Consider the following 13116-nt stretch of genomic DNA (forward strand, 5'->3'; position numbering starts at 1 on the left):
TAATATGAGGCCTTTTTGCCCACTCTAATTGAGCTCATAGTCAAGTTGTATCACAATTACCAAAACCTTTTTCTAATTCTTAGATCTGTCTCTGGTTGGAACATCTGCGTTGCTTGAAAGAGCAGCTTTCTAGCAAGACACTTTCACCATGGCTCCGTCAGTTGCTGAGTAATTTCCCTGGTTCCTCCTTCTCATGGCAAAGCCCCAGGGTCGGGATTCCCGTCATCCATGACCACCCGCCATCAGCTTCCTTCTCTAACAACTTGTGAAAGTCTGTGGTTTCGTGATTTATCTCTGTGAATATGGAGTATCAAAGACGTGAGTTTGATGTCACAGAAGGAACCAGGGAGCACATCCATGATTAACAAGGTTGTAACTTTATTAGTGAGCTTTGCAGGGCTTGTTAAAGGATCAAGGCCTGTTCTTTTCAAAAGCTAAGTGCGTGCTGCTGTGTGTGCATTTAGGGGTTGAAGCCAGGGATGAGCTAAATATAGGTGCATATATTTCCCCTAGATATCCCTGAAGATCTTTATCTAGAACTGTTTCTTCCTCTTTTAAATTTAAATTATATATCAAGTACCTGCCAGTCATTTGGCACATTCCTAATTGAAACAGGGAAGACTTGTTTTTCCAGACACTTTTTCAAGACTCATCTCTTTAAAAGCCAGAACTAGTTTAGTTTATAAGTCAAGTCGAATGTTAGGAACAAATTATTGGAGCCTAACTAGCAATCTGTGTCATATTCTCTCACTGAGATAGCTAATTACTGATAAATACAAAGCCGTAAATTTGATGCTCCCTTCCAATCACATTTTCCTTAGTAAGCAGGTGCCAATCATCCAGCAATCTCCCTGCTGTGGCCATTCATTTGCAACAAATGGTCTCAAGCTGAGTTGAAGCCTTTGTCTCTAGGAAAATATCAGAGTTTCAGATGAGTTAATGCCATTTGGATTTGCCATAAGTGAAAAAAACTCAGACTCATTTTTGTGATGACATCATTTCACTTATAGGAAATACAGCACAGTCACAAATGCACAGCATATGAAGAAAACCGTGGAGGACAGTGCTAGCTCATCCAGAAAGGCACGCTGTTCCTTCTGAGGAGTTGAAAACCATGTTCTTAAAAGATCTGCTCGTTACTTAACCGCGCTTAAAAGTTTTGCAGCATGTAGGGACTTGCCTAGAGCTGCTCCCTTCCAACATTTTCAACTACTGAACCTGGAAAGAAGGTGTATGCATGCTGCATGTGCGCGTGTCTGCTAGGACTGGGGAGCAGGAAAAGTCACATAGAATTCAGAGTGGAATAAGCAGGATAAAACAGCAACAAAAATACAGTGTTGTTCCATGAGCAGAAGAATTAATGAAGCCGATCGCTTTGTATCTGGGCTAATTGACTTTTTAATTCAATTGTACTGAAATGGCAGTGTGAACTCATCTCTTATAAGACATCAGAGAACCCACAAGGCAGAGACGTTATGAACTCCACAACCACAAGAAAAGCCAGAGCTGGAGCACATGCCTTCTTGGGCACCAGCAATTCAATATGGGAGGATAACCTTGAGCAAGGAGTGGGTTTTCTGGCATTTAACAAGATGCAAACTTTCTTCTTAATCTCTCCTGGAATGTCCTTAACCTGACTGTTGCCTGTAGATTTCCTGACACCTAAGAAGGGCTTCGCTCAGATTGCTGTTTTTTCCTCTGTGGGGTTTTGCTCCTCTGTCCAGCTAATTATTTTGCAAAACCTGTTGTGACCTCATATTTCTGAGAGCTTTGCTCTCAATTACAAGTTGGGCTGAAGGCAATCAACGGCTTCAGCAGTTATTATGAGGGACGGAGAGTTGCTATACACACAGGGCACGAGGCAGAAGCCTCATTTCCTCTGGAAATAATCTGAAAAAGTGAAAAGCACGGCCAAAATTTAGGGAGAATTTTCCAGTAGGGATCACTGTCAGCTCTTGAAGTCCCATAGTTTCCCTTTGCAGCAGGCCCCATGCCCAAAGCCCTAACGTTAGCACACAGAGACCTTCGTGCCCCCTGCCAGCACCTGCCTGTGCTCTGAGATGTGTTATTTCATTACCTCGATTACTGCAAATGTATCTGCCTGGACAGTTTCTGTACCACTACTACTGGGGAAATCCTATTACTGTTTGTGCAGTTCTGCACAAGACTACGTTTGCAGATGGAGCAGCAGAATTTTGTAAAAGGCATGCTAACAGTTTTGCTCTCTTGATGTGCTAAAGGTCCCTCCAGCTTGTCCTCATGTTAATTAGCAGCTGGAATACAAGCTCAGCTATCAGACCGTCTCTTATTTGGCTCAAAAAGTGGTGTGGCCCATTAAATCAAGGTTTCTCCAGCACCTTTATTCTGCCCACTGCTTCACAAGAGATGGAGATGGCCTTCCAGATCCTCTTCTCTTTTTCCATATACCAACCTTCAGCTCTAGCAGCTTCATATTTGTTTGGATGTAGAGATTATAAGGACAGCTTCTAAACATGACAGAATGATAGCTGCTAATGTATAGATCATTTTGCTTATGGGCAGAAAGTGGGATCATTTACACCACATTCACAGTGCAGAACCATGCAGAAATGGGACTGGGCCATTTCCAAAAGCTGTTGTGAAGCTCAACAGGAAAATGGGGCACAGTGCTCTGAACCGGGGCAAACCCGGTTAGCTACAGCCTTGGCTCAGGGAAAGCCCTGTTGGGATCTCCCCTGGCAGGTGTCAGTAACAAACTAACAGAAACATGGCAACTTTTGGTGACTCTTGCAGCATGGGAAAAGCTGCATATAATGTGGAAATGGAATAAAATCAATTGGCACTTAAAATCCCATAGGGAGGCCGGAGCTGGGCAGCCAAGCAGGAGCAGTGCTGCCAAGCTCAGGGGTACTTGCAAAGATGTTCAAGGATTTCCATGTCAGAACTGGGTGAAAAGATCTGCGCCTGTGACATATTTTTTCTGGTAGATCAGGAGAAACATTTTGCCTGTTCTTCTGAGCTGTGCTGTCCCATGTCCTTGTGCTGCCAGTGCGCGATTCGTGGGACTCATGGGCAAGGGCCATACCTGCTTCAGGGCTGCAAACACTAAACACTTAAATACCCTCACCTAGCCTTCTCCATCACCTCACGGGGTCTGATATTTCCGATCCTGCTTTTTGCCCAATACGAAGGGTCTTTGCACCTCTCTTGCATGGCTCCCCTGGGCACGGTGCCCTCCTGGAGCTGGGTGCACACGGGGGGCAGATGTGCTGGAGAAAGCCCTTCGCTGGGATGGAGCAAGGCAAGGAAGGCAAGCTCCCAACTAGGGGAAATACCAGAGCATCATTAGGTGGTGATTCAGCCTCCTCTCCTAATCACCAGGCAAGGATCAGAGAGCCTCGAGGGGCTTCGCCCTCAGCCCTGTAGATGCAAACTCCCCGCAGAGCCCGTAAACACTCGTGTATCTCTAATCACAGCCCGAGCGCGCGTCTAAATTTAACATCCAAATTGTGCTCCTCTGTCAGAGACATGCCCCAATCTGTTGGCTTGAAACGAGGGAACAAACACGGCGCCGAGGTTCAAAGCCTGTGCGTGGGGCGGCTGCGGGGACGGGCGCTGCGGGGGGCTCGGCGCAGGGCATGGCTCCGCCGGCCGGGGCGAGCGGCCGGGGCTGGGGCACGGACCCCGGGGGCCCTGGGGCGTGGGGCTGCCGTGTTTTTTGGCTGTACCACAGCCCAACGCTGCAGCCTGCCAGGAAGCAGGTGTGGCCTCAGCCCCACCTTCTGATTCCCTTCAAGAGGAGCATTTAAAAGCAATCAAAACCCCAAACACAAAACAAGACGAATGCACGAAGAGCAGCATTCCCCTCGCTGGCTGCGGTGGGGGCTTGGCCTGAAGTTTTGGGATCAGAAGAGCAGAGAAAAATCATAATTTTGATGGGAAAATAAGAATAGCTCTTTCCCTACAGCTCTTCTCTCAGCATGCATCCCAAGCTCTTTCTCTCCCTACCTCTCTTTCTCTCTCTTTACTTTTTCTTTCCATTCTTTCCATTGTTTCTCCATTACCAAAACAACCTCCCACCTGGAGTAAATACCGACCCAAACCATCCCTGAGCACACCAACACCTTGGAGGCTTCCAGCACTAGAGCTGGGGAAGAAGGGAGATGTGTCTGGTTGTTCTAATAACCAGCAGTGGGGCAGCTCAGAGGTGGGTCTGAAGTTTGGTGGTCAGGGGGGAATAGAGACAGAGAGCACAGGCAGCAAATCCTATAAGATTGTGGGTATGAGGATTTGGGAAAGTGAGTGGGAGTTGGGTCTTCTCCTGCATTGGTGGTAATGGAGCAGAAGGGGCTCAGCTATGGTCAGGGCAATCTCCTTATGGCCACCTTTTGAGCAGGGTCAATCAGAAAGCAGTCCATGGGGTTTTTCACGTTGGAAAGTCACCGATTGAAAACTCCGCTTGTTGTGCAGGTGTTGGGCTGTCTGTGAGATGTTCCGATTCCCAGCAGTAAAATAACCCATGTACACATTGCTTGGGGGCTGGTGCTTGATAATGCTTGCCCTTTCCTCATTGCAGCAATGCTGTTGGGATCAGGTCCTCCTGTTCTTGGTGCCTCACTCAGCTTTGCTGAGTTTCCCATTAGCATCTAACAAAGCCAGGCCTGTGGGGTTTGCATTCTGCGGGGAGCTGGGTATTTTTTGAACTGTTTCTCTTGGACTTTGCAAAACAAACAAATTGATCCCTTCCCAAGCCATGGCACGGAGCCGTTCCCATGTTCTCGGCAGCATTTCTCTCAGTGGGGTGCTGAGCCCAGTCTAGCAGCAGGCACTGTCCTTAGGGCTCCAGATTTGGTTGTGCAGAGCTTGGTTTTGCAGCAAAGCAGAAGAAACACATCCTGGAGGTACAACACAGGGCCAGAAAACTAACATAAATTGTCCCTGAAGTTATGGTGCTCCCTTCCTCGGTTTATCTCAGGGTTTTTCAGTGCCTGTGGATCGGTTTTGAAGGGCTGGAGTTGGCAGGACAGTTCTGCAGCAGCCTGCTTGGGGACTGCACTCATGTGGGCACAGATTTTTGCTGGACTTGCAGATTTCACCAGGGCACAGCCAGGCTGTTCCTTCCCTGTCTCGTCTTTCCAATCTCCAAATAGCTTGGATAGACCTTTGGAAATTGTTTCCAGCTTGCTAAACAGCCTGGAGTGAGGCAGCTGGTCATTTAAAACCTGGTGCGGGTGCTTCTTACAACCCAGGCCTGCGTCACGATGGAGCAGTGGCTCTCGCTTGGATTGCAGGATTCACACAGAGCTCCTGAGCAGGACAGATGCAGTCTTACAAACACCACAGAGGTGCTCATCCCATCACCTACCTGCTGGACCAGGCAAGCGCATTAACCCTGGGGAGATCAGGTACCATGGGGAGCTTGGGCGAGCAGCCTCCCAGGGGTGTTGGAGGAATGGAAACTCTGGAGGGAGTTGTGGGGAAGCCAGTGAGTCACTGAGCTGGGTGGAGTGGTCCAGGCCCCAGGCTGGCGCTGGGACACCCCTTTCTCTGGTCGGGCTGCTGGCTGCAGGGTGGGCACACACTGCTTCGCTCCGAGGTGCTGCAGCACTCCCGGGGTCTGATCTGCCTTGGCCAGCGAAGGCTCCCACCAGGCCCATGATCAGGGCTGGCAGCAGAGCACAGCGGGGTGCTCGGTCCCAAGGTCTGTCTGTCCCCACAGCTGGTGGTCACCCCCGGTCGGATGCTGGGCTCCAGGCTGGCTCTAAGGGCACCTTCCTCCACGGTGCCTCCCCCAGCCAGCCGCTCACCCCTTCCTCCTGGGGACCCATTGCCCCATCCTGGTGGCTTTGGCCGTGTCCCGCTGCTCTGCCTGCCACCCTGGTTTGCTCCTTCACCAGAGCAATCAGGTCCTACATGTCTTCACCTCCAAGCCCTCTTCTGTCCACGTGCAAGGCAACACCTTGCACTTGAAACCAAAGGCTTTCCTCTGTCCCCTTTCCACCCACGATGCGTGCTTTCCAGCCAGTGCCCCATAAGGATCCCAGGGAGCCTGATTTTGTACTGCTGTCAGCACCATGCTGAGTACTGCCTGGCTTCGGTGTGTCACATAGCTGAGGTTTCTGTCGCTGTTGTGAGCCTTCAGGAGCTCGTCCGTGAAGCGCGCGGAACTTGAACAGGCTTGGGCTTCCCACACAGCTATAAGGGTCAGTGATCTTTATCTGCCTTGGCATTGCGACATCGCTCCAGAGCAAGAGTCAATCGCACAGCTCCGGAGCCACGGAGCTCTGGGGGGGGGGGGGGGGTCTGGGATCCCTGGAAGAGGCCTGGGGGGGTGAGGGAACCTCACACTGAGAGCAGGACGTGGTGGTGGCTTTGTAGGAGCTCTGGGGGTGCCCCTTCCCAAAGGGGTTCCTTGATGTCACAGCCAGCTGCAGCCCTGGGTTTGGAGGAGATGTCCACACGACACATGCAGTGCCTTTCCAGTCCCCTTCCAGCATCCTGGGGCCAGAAGCAGAGCCTCTGCTGCTGCTTCTGGCCTTGGGGTTGGAGCTGAGCTCCCCGACCCCCACGACGCCTTGCTGTATGCCCCCAGGCTTGGCAGCTCAGCCACCCCGCAGCACCCAGCCCTTGCCAAGGGCCAGCATTGCCTTGCCACCGGCTCTTGTCCCACAGGGAGCGTGGCACCAGGCGGGCTGACTTGCTTGCGCCATGGGCAGGGAAGCACCCTTGTGCAGTATTCCTAACCCCCTTCCACATTCCCTGCCTGTCCCCTTCTCGCTGATCACTCCCTCTCTTCCCCAGCTACCCGCAGCAGGGGTAAGTCCTACCCACGGTCCAGAAGCTGCCATTGCATGGACAACCAAGGAGCTGTCGGAATAGTGACTGTCTCCTTGAGCAAGGACAGCAGCTGGGACAGCCAGGAGCCGGGCAGGACGCAGCAGATCCCGCTGGTGGCTCTGATGGGGACTGGCTACCTGTTGCCCACGACACAGAGCAGCACTGGGGGGCTGGAGACGGGCAGTGCTGGAGGGAAGGGAGCTGGGTGGGAGCCGCTCGGCAGGCAGGCTGCGAGGGGCCGGGCAGCGGGGAGCAGCAGCCCAGGCGTGTTGGCACAGGAGGCAGCCGCAGCCTCCAGGTACTCGCGTGAGCGTGCCCTGACCCTGCTGCTGCCGGGGCCGCTCTCAGGGAGCCGGTTCCCACGGAGGCTGTCAGTGCACAGGGCCACAGACCTCGGTCACTGCAAACTCGCCGGCACAGCGCCTGTGCCGTGACCGTCAGCACAGGCTGCAAGAGCCCACGAGGGATCCCGGGCTCGCTCTTGATTGCTAACTCCTGCCAAAAGCCATAGGGAACCTTTCACATTTTCCTCATGCTTGGGATGCGAATCATCCTGCACTGATAATTGCTCCCCTGTCGTCAGACCACTGAGGGAAGCTGCTGTGTGAGACCACATTGTCGGTTCTCCCTGCTGTTTTCTAGATCCAACGGCCAGTTTCGGCCAAATTTAACCAGATAGGTAAAGACTTGAAAGGAATTAGGTTTGCACAAGCTTGTGAAAATCAGCAGGAGAGAGGAGAGAAATCCAAATTAGGACTCCCAGCTGGAAGAAAAGGCTCTAATGCGAGCCCAACCCAATTATTAGACATCAGAGAATCCACACAAGAGTGAGCGCCGCAGGCAACCAAGCTTCATGAATCCTGCTGCTCACAAAACAGCTGTTTATTTAGGTGCTGCGAAGCCTGTGAGATCCTTTCTGGGATCCCAGCACACAGCCCCCATCTGACCCCCTAGAGATGTGAGTCTGGGCTGGGCTCAGCTCCCCCAGCCCGTGTTTGAAGGGGCTCCGGCCCTGAGATCTTGGACCCTGGGGGAACTCGTCCGTGCCTTAACCCACCCCTGGTGTTTGCAGCGAGGACACGGGCTACATCACCTGAGTGCCGGCAGTCCTCCGATGCCCTTCCCATGGTTCCCTCTGGGGAAGGCACACGTTCTCCTGCGATTGGCAAAATTTGTTGGGAAGGAGTCTGAGAGCATCCTGGCGTGAAGTTTTGGCCAAAGGACCACGTGTCCGTATGGATGCAGGTCAGGAGCCCAGCGCCCAGCAGGATGGACTGCTCGGCTCCCCTCTGCCCTGCAGCCTCCATGCCTCCTTCCTTGCCTCTTTCTCTCCTCCCAGGCAATTCTCATTCAGCTGCAGACCTGTCCCTGCTCTAGTAGGAATATCTGCTCTTTCCCCTGCCCAGCACCCCACTGGTCTTTCCCTTCTGGTGCCCGAAGGCGAGCAGGGAGAGCAGCTTTCCGCTCTGCCTGCAGCATCCTTGCCTGCTGCCATCTGTCTGCCTTGCTCCTTGCCGCCCCTCTCGCACGTTCAGAGGCAGCCTAAGGACACTGAGGACACAATGAATGAGTTGATCAGGGCACGATCTTCACTTGTAAAAGGATGCAGGTAGCTGTGCCACAGAATTTCCCTGCAGCAGACTTTTATTGAATGCAACGAGATCCCCTCAAGCCAATAAAACCCCTTTGGCTCCCAATCCTGCCTGCGGCAGCCCACCTAATTTGCTGCTGCTTTCTGTACCCACAGTGCTCAGTCCCAACGTACCGGAGCCATACAAGCTGCTGCAAAGCCCAGGGCCTGGGGAGCTTGGGGATTCAGCCGAGGAAGGATTAACCCCCAGACAGGCATGTTTGCCCAGGCTGGTCTCCTTGCCGCAGCGTGTCCTTGTCAGCTCTCCTTGCTCTCCCTCCCACTCTGGACCGTCTGCTGGAAACACCTCTCTGAAAGATCTCGGCATTGCAACACCTCTGCGAGCAGGCAGCTGTGACCGACGCAGCAGCACCTGTGTCACCTGCTGCCAGCCTGCACACGCGGGGCAGCGTCCTGGTCAGCCTGAGCCCAGGGAGTCTGTTCATAGCATAACCAGCACGTCCCGGGCTGCCTGAGTCACGGCACCTTCCCAAAGCACAGCCTGGGATCAGTCCTATGGAGCTCCACAACAGAAGAACATCCAAACAGCCATTGGAGCATCGTCTGTTCTTGGGCTGCCGTGTTTAACAACCTCCTCTGCACCCATCCACCCCAAACGGATCGAAACCTTGTCTGAAGCCGAGTATACTTTTGGCCTCTGCAATATCCTGTGGCAACGCGTTCCAGAATTTAATTATGCCCTCTGCATGAAAAAAAAAATACTTCCTTTGGTTTATTTCAAACCTGCTGCTCGTTCATTTCTGAGCTACAAACCTTCCTAAAAGCCCTTGCAGCCTGCCCCTCCCCGGAGCTCCTTCTCCCAAGAATTAGGAAAGAAAGTTTCTTTGCTAATAAACCGGTACCTGCCCCATTGCCAAGGAAAAAACTGGCTGAGAGGAAAATCGCTTGCTCAGCAAATCAGCTTGCTAATAGACAATGGAGCATCAGTGTTGCCAACCCAGAGGGAAAAAAAATAATAAAAAAAGGAGGGTATTTAATCCTCTTATGCCTGTGCATGATACAGGAGAAAGGCCACTGCTCGAGGTACTGCTGCGCTCGCACACTCCACACGTGGCAAAACACAAAGAGAGGAGCACGGAGCAGGGAATGCCACTTCTGCAGCGCGGAGGTAGCTGCAACAATCCTCTAGGACTTGCCTTGGAGCAGTTGGCAGGAGCGTAGGATGCAAAATGCATTAGTTTCTAACAGATGTTTGATTCCAGGTGTTACGCCTCCTTTGAACTCTCCCTTCACCTATGAGTGATGCGTTTGTTTGGAGGGCTGGGAGACGCGCTGCCTTCTGTGAGCGTTCGGGTTTGAAACAGGCTCACGGCGCAGGCTGCAGCAGGGGAGCGGCTGCCCTCGGAGGGCAGAGCAGCAGAGGCTGAGCCCACCCGGCGGGGTTAGAAGCCTGCTCAGTCCCTGGGGAACCCCAGCACTTATCAGACAGGCGGATGTCCCTGAACTGGTCCCGATAAGGAGAGGTGCGCTGCGTATTAGGAGGCGATAAGGGTGCACAATACAAAGCCCGGTGCTTTTTGCCTCCCCGAATACCGAGACAGCCCAGCCTTCCTCAGGAGCCTGATACAGCCTGTTTGCTTTCCAACCCCGAGGCTCCGATAACCTCCTGGCTCTCTGGAGCTGGCAGCCCGCAGCGCTGCACCAGCTCCTGCCATGTCCTGTGCCCCTCTCTGCCCCGGGGCGGAGGACGCAGCAGGCTCCCTGCCACCCCGCAGCCTGGGCACACCGAGCCCTGCTGGCCTGGGCAAAGCAGAAGCAGGAGCACTGCAGCCCTGCCGGCCCCCATGCAGCCCCCCAGCTCCAGCCACAAACCAGGAGGACTTTCCATGAACCCTGGAGAGTTTACAGTTAGCACCAGCTTTTTTAAGAGAGTTTTGTCCGGAGCGAGCCCCGTCGTGTGACAGCTGATCTTTGCCCCTCCACAGCGCTGCACGCCACCGAGCCCTGTAATTGCCCTGGGAGGCTGATTAGCTGATAACTGCTGTTTGGAAGGGCCTGGTTTGCCCCAAGCCCAGGTCTCCTTCCCTGCATTTTCACCTCTGTTCTCAACACTGCACGTGTACAGGAGAAATAATTCCTGTGCGCGCCATGGATTGGGACGGGATTTGCTGGAGGGTTTCATCTTGGTTTGCCATCACCTGACGGCGAAAAGACCTGCCTCGATGCAAACCTGCACACGCTGGTGTGCACTCCTGACTGGGGCAGGGGCTGGGGTGCGCGGGGCTCCCAGGCTCTGCTGCCCACCATGGAGAGGACCAGGACGGGCACCGAGAGCTGGCCTGGGAGACACCAGCACCGTGTCTGCGCTCGGGGATCCTCCAGGATCCTCCTGCTCTGAGCCAGCACCAGGGTTGGCTCAGTGGGGAGGACGGGGCAGAAGGCTGGTGGGGCACCGCCTGCTCTTTGGTGAGGTTGCAAGAGCCGAGCCCGCGGCCGGGCGCCATCACGGCTCGTGCAGCAGCACCTCCATCCGCTCCAGCCGCAGCACGCTCCCTGCAGACACCCTGCCCCGTGTGTGCGCCTGGGCGCTTCTCTGCTCGGCCCCTGCTCGCCTGCCTGCTGCCTTCACTGCCCCGAGCCCACCTGCCCGCTCTGGCCACTGTGTGCTCAGGTCTCCCAGCTAAGTCCAGCTAAGACCAGATGCAAATTCTGTGCAAACGGGGCCGAAGGTTTTCCTAGCTCCGTCCATAATCCCCCACTCTACGGCTTCCAGAAGGGAGGAAAAGATGAAAAGCTCTCCCTTTGCGTCCCAAAGCCCAAATCTTTAGGATGGGGCCATTTCCAGCAAAAGTTACTCACATGAAAAAGCAGTTTCACAACTCAATCTCTCCATCCTCCATGCCTTCCTCCATCCACGCTGTACAGACCTCTCCCTGAGTCATTTCGACTTCCCACAGCAGCGAGCAGCGTGCCTTACCTGTTGCGACAGGAGAGACCTCTCCTGAAGTTTACTGCCTCCCTGACCTCGCCGCTGAAAATCCCCTCCCGCGGCAGCAGCTCGCTGGCTGCCGGGGGTCCATGGCGCTTGTGAAGCGGAGGAGAGGGCTGGGAGAAATTCCTGCGAGAAGGGATTTGGCTGGCTGAAACTCCGGCAGCACAGGTTGGGAGCAGCGAGGGAGAAAGTTGCAGGAGGTGGAACTCCCTCGCTGGAGAGCCAGCCCTTCCGTGACGGGCTGGAGGAGGAGGAGGAGGAGGAGGAGGAGGAGGAGGAGGAGAGGCATCGCTCGCCCTCGCTGCAGAATTGAACTTGTGTGTGTGTGTGCGTGCGTGTGTCAGAGCTGGGCAAGCACCCAAGCCTTAGAGCCAAATAATTGCAGAGCTTTCTACTGTTAGATTAACTACCATTGCCATGAAATCCGGGACCTCAACTGCAAGGAAGGTGTGTGTGTGTGGGGGGGGAATATGTCAGGTAAATCCCTCCAACACACCTGAAAAACCCAAAGACTGTTTTTAACCAGCTGCCAGGTGGGTGTTGCAAGGAGGGATGGGGAGAAGGGGGTGGGGGAAACCTGAAGCTGCCCTCAGAGCAGCTGCGAGCCGAGAGGCGCTTTGAAGGTTGTTGTTGTTTGTGCTGGGGGAGCCCCCCGAAACCCCAGCTGCCGCCAGAAAGCCTCGGGGTGCTCGGCGCTGTACGGGCAGAGGATGAAAAGGTGGTCCCTGTCCTGAAAAGGCAGGAGGCAGAGAAGAGAGAGGGAGGCAGCGAGGAGACGGCAGCGCAGGGAGACCAAACCCTGCACCGCAGCTTTGGGGGAATGTTCTTGGCAAAAGCAAAATCAGGGAAGTTGGGCATTGCTGTCGCATGCCGACCCAGGGAGTGCTGCTCCCTGCCACATCGGCTGTCCGTGGGCACCTTCAGCCCTCTTTGTGCCAGTCCCCTTCCTTTCCTTTCCTTTCCTCCTTTCAACCCTGCCAACCCTCAGGAAATGTTGATTTATCCCCTTTAGATTGCAATAAATTTTGAAGAACTAGAGGTGTACAGCTCCACATGGGTGATAAAGGTGCAAGTTTATGCAAAGTTTTTTCCCCTGTGGTGCTTTTTGAAGAGGAAATGATGAGAAAACTTCCTTTTGATTTTTCTTTTTTTTTAACAAACAAACAAACAAAAACAAACTAAAACCACCACTGGACAATTTTAACTTAAAGCAGTCTGAATAGGTGTATAACCACTCCTTTTGAGGCTCCCTGCAGGGGGCAATGATGGAGGTGAATATGGCAGCAGGTAGAGGAGAGTTCCTTCAGCCACACATTCAGCTTCAACTGGAACTTGTCTCGGACAAGTGAAGACACTTGTGAGTTCACGAGACACTAGTGACTTAAATCACTGGACACCATTCCATGGGAAAATCCATGTGGTTTAATGGTCCAAATCCAAAAAGATGGGAAGAGCTTGGCACATGATATTGGACTATTTGGGGTTGTCAGTGAAGGTGAGCCAGAACAGTCTGGTAAATTCATCAGAAAACGCATTTTTGAGGGAACCAAAATTATTCAGAATTTTAGGCTAAATCTAGCAAATAGTTTGGACCAAGAATCGGAGAGGAAACATCCCCAAAGTGTGGATATTTCAGTATATCAGAAATAAAACATTACAAATAAACCAGGATTTTGACAATGACATGGTGTGCCTCTCATCACACTGATGGGATGAG

General features: G+C 53.3%; 1 protein-coding gene across 1 annotated transcript in view; it reads right to left on the bottom strand.

Moving 5' to 3' along the window:
• Positions 1–11876, bottom strand: part of FAT2 (FAT atypical cadherin 2) — a 56084-nt gene extending 44208 nt beyond the window's left edge. The window contains exon 1 of the mRNA XM_040573235.1: positions 11385–11876. The gene's annotated coding sequence lies outside the window, so the exon portion shown is untranslated. The remainder of the gene's footprint in view (positions 1–11384) is intronic.
• Between the last annotated feature and the right edge of the window lie 1240 nt (positions 11877–13116).

This window comes from Cygnus olor, chromosome 14 (assembly GCF_009769625.2).
Source record: "Cygnus olor isolate bCygOlo1 chromosome 14, bCygOlo1.pri.v2, whole genome shotgun sequence".
Lineage (NCBI taxonomy): Eukaryota > Metazoa > Chordata > Aves > Anseriformes > Anatidae > Cygnus > Cygnus olor.